Source organism: Drosophila pseudoobscura, unplaced genomic scaffold (genome assembly GCF_009870125.1).
Source record: "Drosophila pseudoobscura strain MV-25-SWS-2005 unplaced genomic scaffold, UCI_Dpse_MV25 Unplacedtig00000089, whole genome shotgun sequence".
NCBI classification, from domain to species: Eukaryota; Metazoa; Arthropoda; class Insecta; order Diptera; family Drosophilidae; genus Drosophila; species Drosophila pseudoobscura.
Window position 1 is genome coordinate 34,520 of NW_022881713.1, and position 21,224 is coordinate 55,743.

A 21,224-nucleotide genomic window follows, 5' to 3' on the forward strand; every position below is an offset into this window, starting at 1 on the left:
AATATAATGTTATATTATAAGTTTGTTATACTTAATTACATATGAAATGATACTTATAAAAATTTTATTATGTGAACACACGAAACATAGTGTATATGCATATGTGCAAATGTGAATGTATATATGAAATAATATGAATGCAAAAAGCATGGAGTGATCGTATATGGAACTTGGAAGTATTTCTAATATTGGAATTTAATGATATGTGATATGAATGCAAGAATTAAATAGTTTGGTATATAAAATGTGATAATATTATTGGGTATGTGAAATGTTTCCCATATCCTAAAAATTATAACATGAGCATGATTTGATTATGAATACAGAAAATATAAAGATATATTTTATATACATATGTACAAATATATGTATATTTGGAGTGGTCGTTTGTGGAACTTGGAAGTATTTCTAATATTGGAATTTAATGATATGTGATATGAATGCAAGAATTAAATAGTTTGGTATATAAAATGTGATAATATTATTGGGTATGTGAAATGTTTCCCATATCCTAAAAATTATAACATGAGCATGATTTGATTATGAATACAGAAAATATAAAGATATATTTTATATACATATGTACAAATATATGTATATTTGGAGTGGTCGTTTGTGGAACTTGGCAGTATTTCTAATATTGGAATTCAATGATATGTGATATAAATGCAAGAATTAAATAGTTTTGTATATAAAATGACAATATTATGGATATGGGGAAACATTCACCATATCCTTAAAATTATAACATGAGCATGATTTGATTTTGAATAGAGAAAATATAATGATATATTTTATATACATATTTACAAAAATATATGTATATTTTTGACATTGTGTTATAATGAATAAAAATAACAAATAACGCCGAGGTGTGCTATAAAATATCAATATTAGGTTTTATATGGATATGGATATGGATATGGATATGGATATGGGAATGTTTCTCATATATAATATAACATTATAACATAATCATAATGCGATTATAAATATAGAAAATATAAAAATGTATTTAATATAAATAGATATATTACGTGTATATGTGAAATTAAAGCAAAGATACCAGCTGATATGATATTTTTCATGTAAATGAATGATGAATGTAATAAAAATAATTAATTTAATTTCATATGATATGGGGAACATACTAAGTCGGCAATGTCTGTTTATTTTATATGCGTATATATATTTTTCTTAATATATATGAATAATTTTGAAGTGATAGTATAGTATTTTGTATTAAAATACGAAAAGAAACTATTTTTAAAAGGTACTCTCAAGTAAAAATACCCGATTTGCGGAAAGCGTGGCAGAAAACCTATATAGGGAGTGGTAGTCTCGTGCATGGTATATTTCATATGAAAATTTTATAATGAAAAATTATTAATTTATTTCATATGATATGGGGAATATACTTAGCCGGCAATGTCTGTGTATTTTATATGAATATATATATATTTCTTAATATATATGAATAATTTTGAAGTGATAGTATTGTATTTTTTATTAAAATACGAAAAGAAACTATTGTTAAGAGGCACTCTCAAGTAAAAATACCCGATTTGCGGAAAGCGTGGCAGAAAACCTATATAGGGAGTGGTAGTCTCGTGCATGGTATATTTCATATGAAAATTTTATAATGAAAAATTATTAATTTATTTCATATGATATGGGGAATATACTTAGCCGGCAATGTCTGTGTATTTTATATGAATATATATATATTTCTTAATATATATGAATAATTTTGAAGTGATAGTATTGTATTTTTTATTAAAATACGAAAAGAAACTATTGTTAAGAGGCACTCTCAAGTAAAAATACCCGATTTGCGGAAAGCGTGGCAGAAAACCTATATAGGGAGTGGTAGTCTCGTGCATGGTATATTTCATATGAAAATTTTATAATGAAAAATTATTAATTTATTTCATATGATATGGGGAATATACTTAGCCGACAATGTCTGTGTATTTTATATGAATATATATATATTTCTTAATATATATGAATAATTTTGAAGTGATAGTATTGTATTTTTATTAAAATACGAAAAGAAACTATTGTTAAGAGGCACTCTAAAGCAAAAATACCCGATTTGCGGAAAGCGTGGCAGAAAACCTATACATGATGGACAGTTGATGTCCATCGGTATTGTATACAATATTTGGTACAGTATTGTATATAATATTATTATATGTTGTCATTATACTCAAAGTAGTGTTTAATAGGAGATATTTGTTTTCAAATTGATCTTAATAAAGATAATATAGTGAAACTAACCAAGATATATACTATTTAGTATATATCATTTCTGTTTCGAATTATTATCGTGAATTTTTGGAAATGGTCTTATATGATTAAATATTGTATGAGTGCCATTTCAACAATGTACCAGCATATAATCAAAGCGATTTATATGCAAATTCAAATATTGCCAAAATATATAAATTCCATTCCACATGAACTCATGTGTTTGGTTTTATTTAATGTATATCACAAAAAACGCATACGAAATTGGATAAATTTTAAATTTGTTGTCAAAATACATAGTTTAAACACAATTAATATTGGTTTAAGCCTATATACGTGTGATAATATATTAAGTGCAAATAAAAAGATATTTTTGAACGAAAAAAAAATGTATATAATAAAATATATATATTTATATAGAGAAAAATGGCGAATGTGAATGCTATATAAAAATGGCCACAATCGTTTAACAAATTCTCATAAACTGTTGATAAAAAATATTTATTTATTTTTTTTTTTATTCAAAAGTATTATTGAGTTGTCAAATATTTACATATGTGAGCGTATGCGCACGAAACGAAAACATTATTCTGGTTGATCCTGCCAGTAGTTATATGCTTGTCTCAAAGATTAAGCCATGCATGTCTAAGTACACACGAATTAAAAGTGAAACCGCAAAAGGCTCATTATATCAGTTATGGTTCCTTAGATCGTTAACAGTTACTTGGATAACTGTGGTAATTCTAGAGCTAATACATGCAATTAAAACACGGACCTTATGGGACGTGTGCTTTTATTAGGCTAAAACCAAGCGATCGCAAGATCGTTACATTGGTTGAACTCTAGATAACATGCAGATCGTATGGTCTTGTACCGACGACAGATCTTTCAAATGTCTGCCCTATCAACTTTTGATGGTAGTATCTAGGACTACCATGGTTGCAACGGGTAACGGGGAATCAGGGTTCGATTCCGGAGAGGGAGCCTGAGAAACGGCTACCACATCTAAGGAAGGCAGCAGGCGCGTAAATTACCCACTCCCAGCTCGGGGAGGTAGTGACGAAAAATAACAATACAGGACTCATATCCGAGGCCCTGTAATTGGAATGAGTACACTTTAAATCCTTTAACAAGGACCAATTGGAGGGCAAGTCTGGTGCCAGCAGCCGCGGTAATTCCAGCTCCAATAGCGTATATTAAAGTTGTTGCGGTTAAAACGTTCGTAGTTGAACTTGTGCTTCATACGGGTAGTACAACTTACAATTGTGGTTAGTACTATACCTTTATGTATGTAAGCGTATTACCGGTGGAGTTCTTATATATAATTAAGTACTTGTATTTTTTTATATATTCCTCCTATTTAAAAACCTGCATTAGTGCTCTTCATCGAGTGTTATTGTGGGCCGGTACAATTACTTTGAACAAATTAGAGTGCTTAAAGCAGGCTTCAAATGCCTGAATATTCTGTGCATGGGATAATGAAATAAGACCTCTGTTCTGCTTTCATTGGTTTTCAGATCAAGAGGTAATGATTAATAGAAGCAGTTTGGGGGCATTAGTATTACGACGCGAGAGGTGAAATTCTTGGACCGTCGTAAGACTAACTTAAGCGAAAGCATTTGCCAAAGATGTTTTCATTAATCAAGAACGAAAGTTAGAGGTTCGAAGGCGATCAGATACCGCCCTAGTTCTAACCATAAACGATGCCAGCTAGCAATTGGGTGTAGCTACTTTTATGGCTCTCTCAGTCGCTTCCCGGGAAACCAAAGCTTTTGGGCTCCGGGGGAAGTATGGTTGCAAAGCTGAAACTTAAAGGAATTGACGGAAGGGCACCACCAGGAGTGGAGCCTGCGGCTTAATTTGACTCAACACGGGAAAACTTACCAGGTCCGAACATAAGTGTGTAAGACAGATTGATAGCTCTTTCTCGAATCTATGGGTGGTGGTGCATGGCCGTTCTTAGTTCGTGGAGTGATTTGTCTGGTTAATTCCGATAACGAACGAGACTCAAATATATTAAATAGATATCTTCAGGATTATGGTGTTGAAGCTTATATAGCCTTCATTCATGGTGGCAGTAAAATGTTTATTGTGTTTGAATGTGTTTATATAAGTGGAGCCGTACCTGTTGGTTTGTCCCATTATAAGGACACTAGCTTCTTAAATGGACAAATTGCGTCTAGCAATAATGAGATTGAGCAATAACAGGTCTGTGATGCCCTTAGATGTCCTGGGCTGCACGCGCGCTACAATGAAAGTATCAACGTGTATTTCCTAGACCGAGAGGTCCGGGTAAACCGCTGAACCACTTTCATGCTTGGGATTGTGAACTGAAACTGTTCACATGAACTTGGAATTCCCAGTAAGTGTGAGTCATTAACTCGCATTGATTACGTCCCTGCCCTTTGTACACACCGCCCGTCGCTACTACCGATTGAATTATTTAGTGAGGTCTCCGGACGTGATCACTGTGACGCCTTGCGTGTTACGGTTGTTTCGCAAAAGTTGACCGAACTTGATTATTTAGAGGAAGTAAAAGTCGTAACAAGGTTTCCGTAGGTGAACCTGCGGAAGGATCATTATTGTATGTTTCTACCGTTAACAAAAATATATATATATTGCCAATTTACCAAACAAAATATGTTTTTATAAAATCATAATTGTAAAAAAAAATATATTCAGTTGTATATATTATATGTTTATATTAATTAATTATATTGCCAATATACTCATTTAGTAGTAGCTATACATATAACATTGTGTTCTATGTGTGTAGCAATTAATATATAAATACATATTGATGATATTATTACAATAATATTGATTTATAAAATCTGTGTGCATATGTACCATAGTATGCACGCGTTGCGAATATGTATTGTCCATCATAGCTATGGGCATACATTGGTTAATGCAACAGCCTAAAAAGTACAATGTTGTACCTGATTTCAGGTTAATACTTTTATATAAATTGATAATTATCAAACAAGCCAAAATACATATTATATTATTTAACAATATGGTAATATATCGTTTATATAAAACTAAGACATTTCGCAACATTCTTTTAGGATAAAATTAAAATTTATTGAAGGAATTGATATATGCCAGTAAAATGGTGTATTTTTAATTTCTTTCAATAAAGACATATCTGACAAATAAATGAATAAACAAATTTTAATCACTCTAAGCGGTGGATCACTCGGCTCATGGGTCGATGAAGAACGCAGCAAACTGTGCGTCATCGTGTGAACTGCAGGACACATGAACATCGACATTTTGAACGCATATCGCAGTCCATGCTGTTTGGTACTTTAATTAATTTTATAGTGCTGCTTGGACTACATATGGTTGAGGGTTGTAAGACTATGCTAAATAAGTTGTTTAAAAATTTTACGAAATTTTTAAGCATATTGTATATTATTGGATATGTATATATATATATATTCATAATATTGATATTAAATGGAAACGCATTATCTCTCATTGTTGTATATATTTGTGTGAGAAGAACGAAGAAAAATATATATTTTTTTGTCCTTTTTGAATCAAATAATACTGAGGAATGTCTAGCATAAAAAAATAATTAAAGTTTTTTCATCTAGAATTGCCTCTTATTAATGTTTCGAAAGGAAATTTTGTTGTAAATATAAATATTTAATATTCTTCGTGATATTCGTTATAAAATACGAATATTATAATGATTTCATTATGAGAACGCTCTATATATATAATAATATAGTGTAATTATCATTATAAATTTTAATATACGTATATACAACCTCAACTCATATGGGACTACCCCCTGAATTTAAGCATATTAATTAGGGGAGGAAAAGAAACTAACCAGGATTTTCTTAGTAGCGGCGAGCGAAAAGAAATCAGTTCAGCACTAAGTCACTTTGTCTATATGGCAAACGTGAGATGCAGTGTATGGAGCGTCAATATTCTAGTATGAGAAATTAACGATTTAAGTCCTTCTTAAATGAGGCCATTTACCCATAGAGGGTGCCAGGCCCGTATAACGTTAATGATTACTAGATGATGTTTCCAAAGAGTCGTGTTGCTTGATAGTGCAGCACTAAGTGGGTGGTAAACTCCATCTAAAACTAAATATAACCATGAGACCGATAGTAAACAAGTACCGTGAGGGAAAGTTGAAAAGAACTCTGAATAGAGAGTTAAACAGTACGTGAAACTGCTTAGAGGTTAAGCCCGATGAACCTGAATATCCGTTATGGAAAATTCATCATTAAAGTTGTAATATTTTAACAATATTATAATAATAGTGTGCATTTTTTCCATATAAGGACATTGTAATCTATTAGCATATAACAAATTTATCATAAAATATGACTTATAGTTTATTCAAATTATTATGCTTGCATTTTAACATAGAATAAATGTCATTAATTTGATAAAGTGTTGATAAATTAAAATTAATACAGTGCGTTAATTTTTCGAAATTATATAATGGCATAATTATCATTGATTTTTGTGTTTATTATATGCATTTGTATGATTAACAATGCGAAAGATTCAGGATACCTTCGGGACCCGTCTTGAAACACGGACCAAGGAGTCTAACATATGTGCAAGTTATTGGGAGATAAACCTAATAGCGTAATTAACTTGACTAATAATGGGATTAGTTTTTTAACTATTTATAGATAATTAACACAATCCCGGGGCGTTCTATATAGTTATGTATGATAATATTTATATTATTTATGCCTCTAACTGGAACGTACCTTGAGCATATATGCTGTGACCCGAAAGATGGTGAACTATACTTGATCAGGTTGAAGTCAGGGGAAACCCTGATGGAAGACCGAAACAGTTCTGACGTGCAAATCGATTGTCAGAATTGAGTATAGGGGCGAAAGACCAATCGAACCATCTAGTAGCTGGTTCCTTCCGAAGTTTCCCTCAGGATAGCTGGTGCATTTTAATGTTATATAAAATAATCTTATCTGGTAAAGCGAATGATTAGAGGCCTTAGGGTCGAAACGATCTTAACCTATTCTCAAACTTTAAATGGGTAAGAACCTTAACTTTCTTGATATGAAGTTTAAGGTTATGATATAATGTGCCCAGTGGGCCACTTTTGGTAAGCAGAACTGGCGCTGTGGGATGAACCAAACGTAATGTTACGGTGCCCAAATTAACAACTCATGCAGAAACCATGAAAGGCGTTGGTTGCTTAAAACAGCAGGACGGTGATCATGGAAGTCGAAATCCGCTAAGGAGTGTGTAACAACTCACCTGCCGAAGCAACTAGCCCTTAAAATGGATGGCGCTTAAGTTGTATACCTATACATTACCGCTAAAGTAGATGATTTATATTACTTGTGATATAAATTTTGAAACTTTAGTGAGTAGGAAGGTACAATGGTATGCGTAGAAGTGTTTGGCGTAAGCCTTCATGGAGCTGCCATTGGCACAGATCTTGGTGGTAGTAGCAAATAATCGAATGAGACCTTGGAGGACTGAAGTGGAGAAGGGTTTCGTGTGAACAGTGGTTGATCACGAGTTAGTCGGTCCTAAGTTCAAGGCGAAAGCCGAAAATTTTCAAGTAAAAAATCAGTGAGTAATATTGTCAAATCTTTTATGATTTTTAAATACTTGAATAATTTTGAACGAAAGGGAATACGGTTCCAATTCCGTAACCTGTTGAGTATCCGTTTGTTATTAAATATGGGCCTCGTGCTCATCCTGGCAACAGGAACGACCATAAAGAAGCCGTCGAGAGATATCGGAAGAGTTTTCTTTTCTGTTTTATAGCCGTACTACCATGGAAGTCTTTCGCAGAGAGATATGGTAGATGGGCTAGAAGAGCATGACATATACTGTTGTGTCGATATTTTCTCCTCGGACCTTGAAAATTTATGGTGGGGACACGCAAACTTCTCAACAGGCCGTACCAATATCCGCAGCTGGTCTCCAAGGTGAAGAGTCTCTAGTCGATAGAATAATGTAGGTAAGGGAAGTCGGCAAATTAGATCCGTAACTTCGGGATAAGGATTGGCTCTGAAGATTGAGATAGTCGGGCTTGATTGGGAAACAATAACATGGTTTATGTGCTCGTTCTGGGTAAATAGAGTTTCTATCATTTATGGTAGTTACTTGTTCCCCGGATAGTTTAGTTACGTAGCCAATTGTGGAACTTTCTTGCTAAAATTTTTAAGAATACTAATTGGGTTAAACCAGTTAGTTCTTATTAATTATAACGATTATCAATTAACAATCAATTCAGAACTGGCACGGACTTGGGGAATCCGACTGTCTAATTAAAACAAAGCATTGTGATGGCCCTAGCGGGTGTTGACACAATGTGATTTCTGCCCAGTGCTCTGAATGTCAAAGTGAAGAAATTCAAGTAAGCGCGGGTCAACGGCGGGAGTAACTATGACTCTCTTAAGGTAGCCAAATGCCTCGTCATCTAATTAGTGACGCGCATGAATGGATTAACGAGATTCCTACTGTCCCTATCTACTATCTAGCGAAACCACAGCCAAGGGAACGGGCTTGGAATAATTAGCGGGGAAAGAAGACCCTTTTGAGCTTGACTCTAATCTGGCAGTGTAAGGAGACATAAGAGGTGTAGCATAAGTGGGAGATATTAGATTTCGGTTTGGTATCGACAATGAAATACCACTACTCTTATTGTTTCCTTACTTACTTGATTAAATGGAACGTGTATCATTTCCTAGCCATTATACGGATATATTTATTATATCTTATGGTATTGGGTTTTGATGCAAGCTTCTTGATCAAAGTATCACGAGTTTGTTATATAATCGCAAACAAATTCTTTAATGAGAAAATGCATTTATGTATTTTCAATTTGAAAATTTGGTATAACTCCAATTACTCAGGTATGATCCAATTCAAGGACATTGCCAGGTAGGGAGTTTGACTGGGGCGGTACATCTCTCAAATAATAACGGAGGTGTCCCAAGGCCAGCTCAGTGCGGACAGAAACCACACATAGAGCAAAAGGGCAAATGCTGACTTGATCTCGGTGTTCAGTACACACAGGGACAGCAAAAGCTCGGCCTATCGATCCTTTTGGTTTAAAGAGTTTTTAACAAGAGGTGTCAGAAAAGTTACCATAGGGATAACTGGCTTGTGGCGGCCAAGCGTTCATAGCGACGTCGCTTTTTGATCCTTCGATGTCGGCTCTTCCTATCATTGTGAAGCAAAATTCACCAAGCGTTGGATTGTTCACCCATGCAAGGGAACGTGAGCTGGGTTTAGACCGTCGTGAGACAGGTTAGTTTTACCCTACTAATGACAAAACGTTGTTGCGACAGCATTCCTGCGTAGTACGAGAGGAACCGCAGGTACGGACCAATGGCACAATACTTGTTCGAGCGAACAGTGGTATGACGCTACGTCCGTTGGATTATGCCTGAACGCCTCTAAGGTCGTATCCGTGCTGGACTGCAATGATAAATAAGGGGCAATTTGCATTGTATGGCTTCTAAACCATTAAAAGTTTATAATTTATTTTATAAACGACAATGGATGTGATGCCAATGTAATTTGTAACATAGTAAATTGGGAGGATCATCGATCACCTGATGCCGCGCTAGTTGCATATAAAAACATTATTTAATACAATGACAAAGCCTAGAATCAATTGTAAACGACTTTTGTAACAGGCAAGGTGTTGTAAGTGGTTGAGCAGCTGCCATACTGCGATCCACTGAAGCTTATCCTTTGCTTGATGATTCGATATATATAAATTTATTCTTTATATATGAAAATTATTTTTATATATTTATATGAATATATACCTATAAATGGTAATATATATTTATATATAGATATATATTAAAAAGAATATATTTTATATAAATATGGATAAATTATTTATCCTATATAAATTACGTTGGCTTGAATATGAATATAATGTTATATTATAAGTTTGTTATACTTAATTACATATGAAATGATACTTATAAAAATTTTATTATGTGAACACACGAAACATAGTGTATATGCATATGTGCAAATGTGAATGTATATATGAAATAATATGAATGCAAAAAGCATGGAGTGATCGTATATGGAACTTGGAAGTATTTCTAATATTGGAATTTAATGATATGTGATATGAATGCAAGAATTAAATAGTTTGGTATATAAAATGTGATAATATTATTGGGTATGTGAAATGTTTCCCATATCCTAAAAATTATAACATGAGCATGATTTGATTATGAATACAGAAAATATAAAGATATATTTTATATACATATGTACAAATATATGTATATTTGGAGTGGTCGTTTGTGGAACTTGGAAGTATTTCTAATATTGGAATTTAATGATATGTGATATGAATGCAAGAATTAAATAGTTTGGTATATAAAATGTGATAATATTATTGGGTATGTGAAATGTTTCCCATATCCTAAAAATTATAACATGAGCATGATTTGATTATGAATACAGAAAATATAAAGATATATTTTATATACATATGTACAAATATATGTATATTTGGAGTGGTCGTTTGTGGAACTTGGCAGTATTTCTAATATTGGAATTCAATGATATGTGATATAAATGCAAGAATTAAATAGTTTTGTATATAAAATGACAATATTATGGATATGGGGAAACATTCACCATATCCTTAAAATTATAACATGAGCATGATTTGATTTTGAATAGAGAAAATATAATGATATATTTTATATACATATTTACAAAAATATATGTATATTTTTGACATTGTGTTATAATGAATAAAAATAACAAATAACGCCGAGGTGTGCTATAAAATATCAATATTAGGTTTTATATGGATATGGATATGGATATGGATATGGATATGGGAATGTTTCTCATATATAATATAACATTATAACATAATCATAATGCGATTATAAATATAGAAAATATAAAAATGTATTTAATATAAATAGATATATTACGTGTATATGTGAAATTAAAGCAAAGATACCAGCTGATATGATATTTTTCATGTAAATGAATGATGAATGTAATAAAAATAATTAATTTAATTTCATATGATATGGGGAACATACTAAGTCGGCAATGTCTGTTTATTTTATATGCGTATATATATTTTTCTTAATATATATGAATAATTTTGAAGTGATAGTATAGTATTTTGTATTAAAATACGAAAAGAAACTATTTTTAAAAGGTACTCTCAAGTAAAAATACCCGATTTGCGGAAAGCGTGGCAGAAAACCTATATAGGGAGTGGTAGTCTCGTGCATGGTATATTTCATATGAAAATTTTATAATGAAAAATTATTAATTTATTTCATATGATATGGGGAATATACTTAGCCGGCAATGTCTGTGTATTTTATATGAATATATATATATTTCTTAATATATATGAATAATTTTGAAGTGATAGTATTGTATTTTTTATTAAAATACGAAAAGAAACTATTGTTAAGAGGCACTCTCAAGTAAAAATACCCGATTTGCGGAAAGCGTGGCAGAAAACCTATATAGGGAGTGGTAGTCTCGTGCATGGTATATTTCATATGAAAATTTTATAATGAAAAATTATTAATTTATTTCATATGATATGGGGAATATACTTAGCCGGCAATGTCTGTGTATTTTATATGAATATATATATATTTCTTAATATATATGAATAATTTTGAAGTGATAGTATTGTATTTTTTATTAAAATACGAAAAGAAACTATTGTTAAGAGGCACTCTCAAGTAAAAATACCCGATTTGCGGAAAGCGTGGCAGAAAACCTATATAGGGAGTGGTAGTCTCGTGCATGGTATATTTCATATGAAAATTTTATAATGAAAAATTATTAATTTATTTCATATGATATGGGGAATATACTTAGCCGACAATGTCTGTGTATTTTATATGAATATATATATATTTCTTAATATATATGAATAATTTTGAAGTGATAGTATTGTATTTTTTATTAAAATACGAAAAGAAACTATTGTTAAGAGGCACTCTAAAGCAAAAATACCCGATTTGCGGAAAGCGTGGCAGAAAACCTATACATGATGGACAGTTGATGTCCATCGGTATTGTATACAATATTTGGTACAGTATTGTATATAATATTATTATATGTTGTCATTATACTCAAAGTAGTGTTTAATAGGAGATATTTGTTTTCAAATTGATCTTAATAAAGATAATATAGTGAAACTAACCAAGATATATACTATTTAGTATATATCATTTCTGTTTCGAATTATTATCGTGAATTTTTGGAAATGGTCTTATATGATTAAATATTGTATGAGTGCCATTTCAACAATGTACCAGCATATAATCAAAGCGATTTATATGCAAATTCAAATATTGCCAAAATATATAAATTCCATTCCACATGAACTCATGTGTTTGGTTTTATTTAATGTATATCACAAAAAACGCATACGAAATTGGATAAATTTTAAATTTGTTGTCAAAATACATAGTTTAAACACAATTAATATTGGTTTAAGCCTATATACGTGTGATAATATATTAAGTGCAAATAAAAAGATATTTTTGAACGAAAAAAAAATGTATATAATAAAATATATATATTTATATAGAGAAAAATGGCGAATGTGAATGCTATATAAAAATGGCCACAATCGTTTAACAAATTCTCATAAACTGTTGATAAAAAATATTTATTTATTTTTTTTTTTATTCAAAAGTATTATTGAGTTGTCAAATATTTACATATGTGAGCGTATGCGCACGAAACGAAAACATTATTCTGGTTGATCCTGCCAGTAGTTATATGCTTGTCTCAAAGATTAAGCCATGCATGTCTAAGTACACACGAATTAAAAGTGAAACCGCAAAAGGCTCATTATATCAGTTATGGTTCCTTAGATCGTTAACAGTTACTTGGATAACTGTGGTAATTCTAGAGCTAATACATGCAATTAAAACACGGACCTTATGGGACGTGTGCTTTTATTAGGCTAAAACCAAGCGATCGCAAGATCGTTACATTGGTTGAACTCTAGATAACATGCAGATCGTATGGTCTTGTACCGACGACAGATCTTTCAAATGTCTGCCCTATCAACTTTTGATGGTAGTATCTAGGACTACCATGGTTGCAACGGGTAACGGGGAATCAGGGTTCGATTCCGGAGAGGGAGCCTGAGAAACGGCTACCACATCTAAGGAAGGCAGCAGGCGCGTAAATTACCCACTCCCAGCTCGGGGAGGTAGTGACGAAAAATAACAATACAGGACTCATATCCGAGGCCCTGTAATTGGAATGAGTACACTTTAAATCCTTTAACAAGGACCAATTGGAGGGCAAGTCTGGTGCCAGCAGCCGCGGTAATTCCAGCTCCAATAGCGTATATTAAAGTTGTTGCGGTTAAAACGTTCGTAGTTGAACTTGTGCTTCATACGGGTAGTACAACTTACAATTGTGGTTAGTACTATACCTTTATGTATGTAAGCGTATTACCGGTGGAGTTCTTATATATAATTAAGTACTTGTATTTTTTTATATATTCCTCCTATTTAAAAACCTGCATTAGTGCTCTTCATCGAGTGTTATTGTGGGCCGGTACAATTACTTTGAACAAATTAGAGTGCTTAAAGCAGGCTTCAAATGCCTGAATATTCTGTGCATGGGATAATGAAATAAGACCTCTGTTCTGCTTTCATTGGTTTTCAGATCAAGAGGTAATGATTAATAGAAGCAGTTTGGGGGCATTAGTATTACGACGCGAGAGGTGAAATTCTTGGACCGTCGTAAGACTAACTTAAGCGAAAGCATTTGCCAAAGATGTTTTCATTAATCAAGAACGAAAGTTAGAGGTTCGAAGGCGATCAGATACCGCCCTAGTTCTAACCATAAACGATGCCAGCTAGCAATTGGGTGTAGCTACTTTTATGGCTCTCTCAGTCGCTTCCCGGGAAACCAAAGCTTTTGGGCTCCGGGGGAAGTATGGTTGCAAAGCTGAAACTTAAAGGAATTGACGGAAGGGCACCACCAGGAGTGGAGCCTGCGGCTTAATTTGACTCAACACGGGAAAACTTACCAGGTCCGAACATAAGTGTGTAAGACAGATTGATAGCTCTTTCTCGAATCTATGGGTGGTGGTGCATGGCCGTTCTTAGTTCGTGGAGTGATTTGTCTGGTTAATTCCGATAACGAACGAGACTCAAATATATTAAATAGATATCTTCAGGATTATGGTGTTGAAGCTTATATAGCCTTCATTCATGGTGGCAGTAAAATGTTTATTGTGTTTGAATGTGTTTATATAAGTGGAGCCGTACCTGTTGGTTTGTCCCATTATAAGGACACTAGCTTCTTAAATGGACAAATTGCGTCTAGCAATAATGAGATTGAGCAATAACAGGTCTGTGATGCCCTTAGATGTCCTGGGCTGCACGCGCGCTACAATGAAAGTATCAACGTGTATTTCCTAGACCGAGAGGTCCGGGTAAACCGCTGAACCACTTTCATGCTTGGGATTGTGAACTGAAACTGTTCACATGAACTTGGAATTCCCAGTAAGTGTGAGTCATTAACTCGCATTGATTACGTCCCTGCCCTTTGTACACACCGCCCGTCGCTACTACCGATTGAATTATTTAGTGAGGTCTCCGGACGTGATCACTGTGACGCCTTGCGTGTTACGGTTGTTTCGCAAAAGTTGACCGAACTTGATTATTTAGAGGAAGTAAAAGTCGTAACAAGGTTTCCGTAGGTGAACCTGCGGAAGGATCATTATTGTATGTTTCTACCGTTAACAAAAATATATATATATTGCCAATTTACCAAACAAAATATGTTTTTATAAAATCATAATTGTAAAATAAAATATATTCAGTTGTATATATTATATGTTTATATTAATTAATTATATTGCCAATATACTCATTTAGTAGTAGCTATACATATAACATTGTGTTCTATGTGTGTAGCAATTAATATATAAATACATATTGATGATATTATTACAATAATATTGATTTATAAAATCTGTGTGCATATGTACCATAGTATGCACGCGTTGCGAATATGTATTGTCCATCATAGCTATGGGCATACATTGGTTAATGCAACAGCCTAAAAAGTACAATGTTGTACCTGATTTCAGGTTAATACTTTTATATAAATTGATAATTATCAAACAAGCCAAAATACATATTATATTATTTAACAATATGGTAATATATCGTTTATATAAAACTAAGACATTTCGCAACATTCTTTTAGGATAAAATTAAAATTTATTGAAGGAATTGATATATGCCAGTAAAATGGTGTATTTTTAATTTCTTTCAATAAAGACATATCTGACAAATAAATGAATAAACAAATTTTAATCACTCTAAGCGGTGGATCACTCGGCTCATGGGTCGATGAAGAACGCAGCAAACTGTGCGTCATCGTGTGAACTGCAGGACACATGAACATCGACATTTTGAACGCATATCGCAGTCCATGCTGTTTGGTACTTTAATTAATTTTATAGTGCTGCTTGGACTACATATGGTTGAGGGTTGTAAGACTATGCTAAATAAGTTGTTTAAAAATTTTACGAAATTTTTAAGCATATTGTATATTATTGGATATGTATATATATATATATTCATAATATTGATATTAAATGGAAACGCATTATCTCTCATTGTTGTATATATTTGTGTGAGAAGAACGAAGAAAAATATATATTTTTTTGTCCTTTTTGAATCAAATAATACTGAGGAATGTCTAGCATAAAAAAATAATTAAAGTTTTTTCATCTAGAATTGCCTCTTATTAATGTTTCGAAAGGAAATTTTGTTGTAAATATAAATATTTAATATTCTTCGTGATATTCGTTATAAAATACGAATATTATAATGATTTCATTATGAGAACGCTCTATATATATAATAATATAGTGTAATTATCATTATAAATTTTAATATACGTATATACAACCTCAACTCATATGGGACTACCCCCTGAATTTAAGCATATTAATTAGGGGAGGAAAAGAAACTAACCAGGATTTTCTTAGTAGCGGCGAGCGAAAAGAAATCAGTTCAGCACTAAGTCACTTTGTCTATATGGCAAACGTGAGATGCAGTGTATGGAGCGTCAATATTCTAGTATGAGAAATTAACGATTTAAGTCCTTCTTAAATGAGGCCATTTACCCATAGAGGGTGCCAGGCCCGTATAACGTTAATGATTACTAGATGATGTTTCCAAAGAGTCGTGTTGCTTGATAGTGCAGCACTAAGTGGGTGGTAAACTCCATCTAAAACTAAATATAACCATGAGACCGATAGTAAACAAGTACCGTGAGGGAAAGTTGAAAAGAACTCTGAATAGAGAGTTAAACAGTACGTGAAACTGCTTAGAGGTTAAGCCCGATGAACCTGAATATCCGTTATGGAAAATTCATCATTAAAGTTGTAATATTTTAACAATATTATAATAATAGTGTGCATTTTTTCCATATAAGGACATTGTAATCTATTAGCATATAACAAATTTATCATAAAATATGACTTATAGTTTATTCAAATTATTATGCTTGCATTTTAACATAGAATAAATGTCATTAATTTGATAAAGTGTTGATAAATTAAAATTAATACAGTGCGTTAATTTTTCGAAATTATATAATGGCATAATTATCATTGATTTTTGTGTTTATTATATGCATTTGTATGATTAACAATGCGAAAGATTCAGGATACCTTCGGGACCCGTCTTGAAACACGGACCAAGGAGTCTAACATATGTGCAAGTTATTGGGAGATAAACCTAATAGCGTAATTAACTTGACTAATAATGGGATTAGTTTTTTAACTATTTATAGATAATTAACACAATCCCGGGGCGTTCTATATAGTTATGTATGATAATATTTATATTATTTATGCCTCTAACTGGAACGTACCTTGAGCATATATGCTGTGACCCGAAAGATGGTGAACTATACTTGATCAGGTTGAAGTCAGGGGAAACCCTGATGGAAGACCGAAACAGTTCTGACGTGCAAATCGATTGTCAGAATTGAGTATAGGGGCGAAAGACCAATCGAACCATCTAGTAGCTGGTTCCTTCCGAAGTTTCCCTCAGGATAGCTGGTGCATTTTAATGTTATATAAAATAATCTTATCTGGTAAAGCGAATGATTAGAGGCCTTAGGGTCGAAACGATCTTAACCTATTCTCAAACTTTAAATGGGTAAGAACCTTAACTTTCTTGATATGAAGTTTAAGGTTATGATATAATGTGCCCAGTGGGCCACTTTTGGTAAGCAGAACTGGCGCTGTGGGATGAACCAAACGTAATGTTACGGTGCCCAAATTAACAACTCATGCAGAAACCATGAAAGGCGTTGGTTGCTTAAAACAGCAGGACGGTGATCATGGAAGTCGAAATCCGCTAAGGAGTGTGTAACAACTCACCTGCCGAAGCAACTAGCCCTTAAAATGGATGGCGCTTAAGTTGTATACCTATACATTACCGCTAAAGTAGATGATTTATATTACTTGTGATATAAATTTTGAAACTTTAGTGAGTAGGAAGGTACAATGGTATGCGTAGAAGTGTTTGGCGTAAGCCTTCATGGAGCTGCCATTGGCACAGATCTTGGTGGTAGTAGCAAATAATCGAATGAGACCTTGGAGGACTGAAGTGGAGAAGGGTTTCGTGTGAACAGTGGTTGATCACGAGTTAGTCGGTCCTAAGTTCAAGGCGAAAGCCGAAAATTTTCAAGTAAAAAATCAGTGAGTAATATTGTCAAATCTTTTATGATTTTTAAATACTTGAATAATTTTGAACGAAAGGGAATACGGTTCCAATTCCGTAACCTGTTGAGTATCCGTTTGTTATTAAATATGGGCCTCGTGCTCATCCTGGCAACAGGAACGACCATAAAGAAGCCGTCGAGAGATATCGGAAGAGTTTTCTTTTCTGTTTTATAGCCGTACTACCATGGAAGTCTTTCGCAGAGAGATATGGTAGATGGGCTAGAAGAGCATGACATATACTGTTGTGTCGATATTTTCTCCTCGGACCTTGAAAATTTATGGTGGGGACACGCAAACTTCTCAACAGGCCGTACCAATATCCGCAGCTGGTCTCCAAGGTGAAGAGTCTCTAGTCGATAGAATAATGTAGGTAAGGGAAGTCGGCAAATTAGATCCGTAACTTCGGGATAAGGATTGGCTCTGAAGATTGAGATAGTCGGGCTTGATTGGGAAACAATAACATGGTTTATGTGCTCGTTCTGGGTAAATAGAGTTTCTATCATTTATGGTAGTTACTTGTTCCCCGGATAGTTTAGTTACGTAGCCAATTGTGGAACTTTCTTGCTAAAATTTTTAAGAATACTAATTGGGTTAAACCAGTTAGTTCTTATTAATTATAACGATTATCAATTAACAATCAATTCAGAACTGGCACGGACTTGGGGAATCCGACTGTCTAATTAAAACAAAGCATTGTGATGGCCCTAGCGGGTGTTGACACAATGTGATTTCTGCCCAGTGCTCTGAATGTCAAAGTGAAGAAATTCAAGTAAGCGCGGGTCAACGGCGGGAGTAACTATGACTCTCTTAAGGTAGCCAAATGCCTCGTCATCTAATTAGTGACGCGCATGAATGGATTAACGAGATTCCTACTGTCCCTATCTACTATCTAGCGAAACCACAGCCAAGGGAACGGGCTTGGAATAATTAGCGGGGAAAGAAGACCCTTTTGAGCTTGACTCTAATCTGGCAGTGTAAGGAGACATAAGAGGTGTAGCATAAGTGGGAGATATTAGATTTCGGTTTGGTATCGACAATGAAATACCACTACTCTTATTGTTTCCTTACTTACTTGATTAAATGGAACGTGTATCATTTCCTAGCCATTATACGGATATATTTATTATATCTTATGGTATTGGGTTTTGATGCAAGCTTCTTGATCAAAGTATCACGAGTTTGTTATATAATCGCAAACAAATTCTTTAATGAGAAAATGCATTTATGTATTTTCAATTTGAAAATTTGGTATAACTCCAATTACTCAGGTATGATCCAATTCAAGGACATTGCCAGGTAGGGAGTTTGACTGGGGCGGTACATCTCTCAAATAATAACGGAGGTGTCCCAAGGCCAGCTCAGTGCGGACAGAAACCACACATAGAGCAAAAGGGCAAATGCTGACTTGATCTCGGTGTTCAGTACACACAGGGACAGCAAAAGCTCGGCCTATCGATCCTTTTGGTTTAAAGAGTTTTTAACAAGAGGTGTCAGAAAAGTTACCATAGGGATAACTGGCTTGTGGCGGCCAAGCGTTCATAGCGACGTCGCTTTTTGATCCTTCGATGTCGGCTCTTCCTATCATTGTGAAGCAAAATTCACCAAGCGTTGGATTGTTCACCCATGCAAGGGAACGTGAGCTGGGTTTAGACCGTCGTGAGACAGGTTAGTTTTACCCTACTAATGACAAAACGTTGTTGCGACAGCATTCCTGCGTAGTACGAGAGGAACCGCAGGTACGGACCAATGGCACAATACTTGTTCGAGCGAACAGTGGTATGACGCTACGTCCGTTGGATTATGCCTGAACGCCTCTAAGGTCGTATCCGTGCTGGACTGCAATGATAAATAAGGGGCAATTTGCATTGTATGGCTTCTAAACCATTAAAAGTTTATAATTTATTTTATAAACGACAATGGATGTGATGCCAATGTAATTTGTAACATAGTAAATTGGGAGGATCATCGATCACCTGATGCCGCGCTAGTTGCATATAAAAACATTATTTAATACAATGACAAAGCCTAGAATCAATTGTAAACGACTTTTGTAACAGGCAAGGTGTTGTAAGTGGTTGAGCAGCTGCCATACTGCGATCCACTGAAGCTTATCCTTTGCTTGATGATTCGATATATATAAATTTATTCTTTATATATGAAAATTATTTTTATATATTTATATGAATATATACCTATAAATGGTAATATATATTTATATATAGATATATATTAAAAAGAATATATTTTATATAAATATGGATAAATTATTTATCCTATATAAATTACGTTGGCTTGAATATGAATATAATGTTATATTATAAGTTTGTTATACTTAATTACATATGAAATGATACTTATAAAAATTTTATTATGTGAACACACGAAACATAGTGTATATGCATATGTGCAAATGTGAATGTATATATGAAATAATATGAATGCAAAAAGCATGGAGTGATCGTATATGGAACTTGGAAGTATTTCTAATATTGGAATTTAATGATATGTGATATGAATGCAAGAATTAAATAGTTTGGTATATAAAATGTGATAATATTATTGGGTATGTGAAATGTTTCCCATATCCTAAAAATTATAACATGAGCATGATTTGATTATGAATACAGAAAATATAAAGATATATTTTATATACATATGTACAAATATATGTATATTTGGAGTGGTCGTTTGTGGAACTTGGAAGTATTTCTAATATTGGAATTTAATGATATGTGATATGAATGCAAGAATTAAATAGTTTGGTATATAAAATGTGATAATATTATTGGGTATGTGAAATGTTTCCCATATCCTAAAAATTATAACATGAGCATGATTTGATTATGAATACAGAAAATATAAAGATATATTTTATATACATATGTACAAATATATGTATATTTGGAGTGGTCGTTTGTGGAACTTGGCAGTATTTCTAATATTGGAATTCAATGATATGTGATATAAATGCAAGAATTAAATAGTTTTGTATATAAAATGACAATATTATGGATATGGGGAAACATTCACCATATCCTTAAAATTATAACATGAGCATGATTTGATTTTGAATAGAGAAAATATAATGATATATTTTATATACATATTTACAAAAATATATGTATATTTTTGACATTGTGTTATAATGAATAAAAATAACAAATAACGCCGAGGTGTGCTATAAAATATCAATATT

The 21,224-nt window shown here is 33.1% G+C and overlaps 6 non-coding genes across 6 annotated transcripts; all 6 read left to right on the plus strand.

Annotated features, from left to right (window-relative positions):
* The first annotated feature begins 2,840 nt into the window (after positions 1-2,840).
* On the plus strand, positions 2,841-4,835 carry LOC117185450 (small subunit ribosomal RNA). Its single transcript, XR_004470962.1, has one exon. It is a non-coding gene; the product is annotated as a small subunit ribosomal RNA (ribosomal RNA).
* A 600-nt stretch (positions 4,836-5,435) lies between these two features.
* Positions 5,436-5,614, plus strand: LOC117185468 (5.8S ribosomal RNA). Its single transcript, XR_004470980.1, has one exon. It is a non-coding gene; the product is annotated as a 5.8S ribosomal RNA (ribosomal RNA).
* Positions 5,615-6,031: 417 nt separating this feature from the next.
* On the plus strand, positions 6,032-9,994 carry LOC117185460 (large subunit ribosomal RNA). Its single transcript, XR_004470972.1, has one exon. It is a non-coding gene; the product is annotated as a large subunit ribosomal RNA (ribosomal RNA).
* A 3,011-nt stretch (positions 9,995-13,005) lies between these two features.
* LOC117185451 (small subunit ribosomal RNA) lies at positions 13,006-15,000 on the plus strand. The gene has a single exon (XR_004470963.1). It is a non-coding gene; the product is annotated as a small subunit ribosomal RNA (ribosomal RNA).
* Positions 15,001-15,600: 600 nt separating this feature from the next.
* Positions 15,601-15,779, plus strand: LOC117185469 (5.8S ribosomal RNA). The gene has a single exon (XR_004470981.1). It is a non-coding gene; the product is annotated as a 5.8S ribosomal RNA (ribosomal RNA).
* Positions 15,780-16,196: 417 nt separating this feature from the next.
* On the plus strand, positions 16,197-20,159 carry LOC117185461 (large subunit ribosomal RNA). Its single transcript, XR_004470973.1, has one exon. It is a non-coding gene; the product is annotated as a large subunit ribosomal RNA (ribosomal RNA).
* Positions 20,160-21,224: the final 1,065 nt, after the last annotated feature.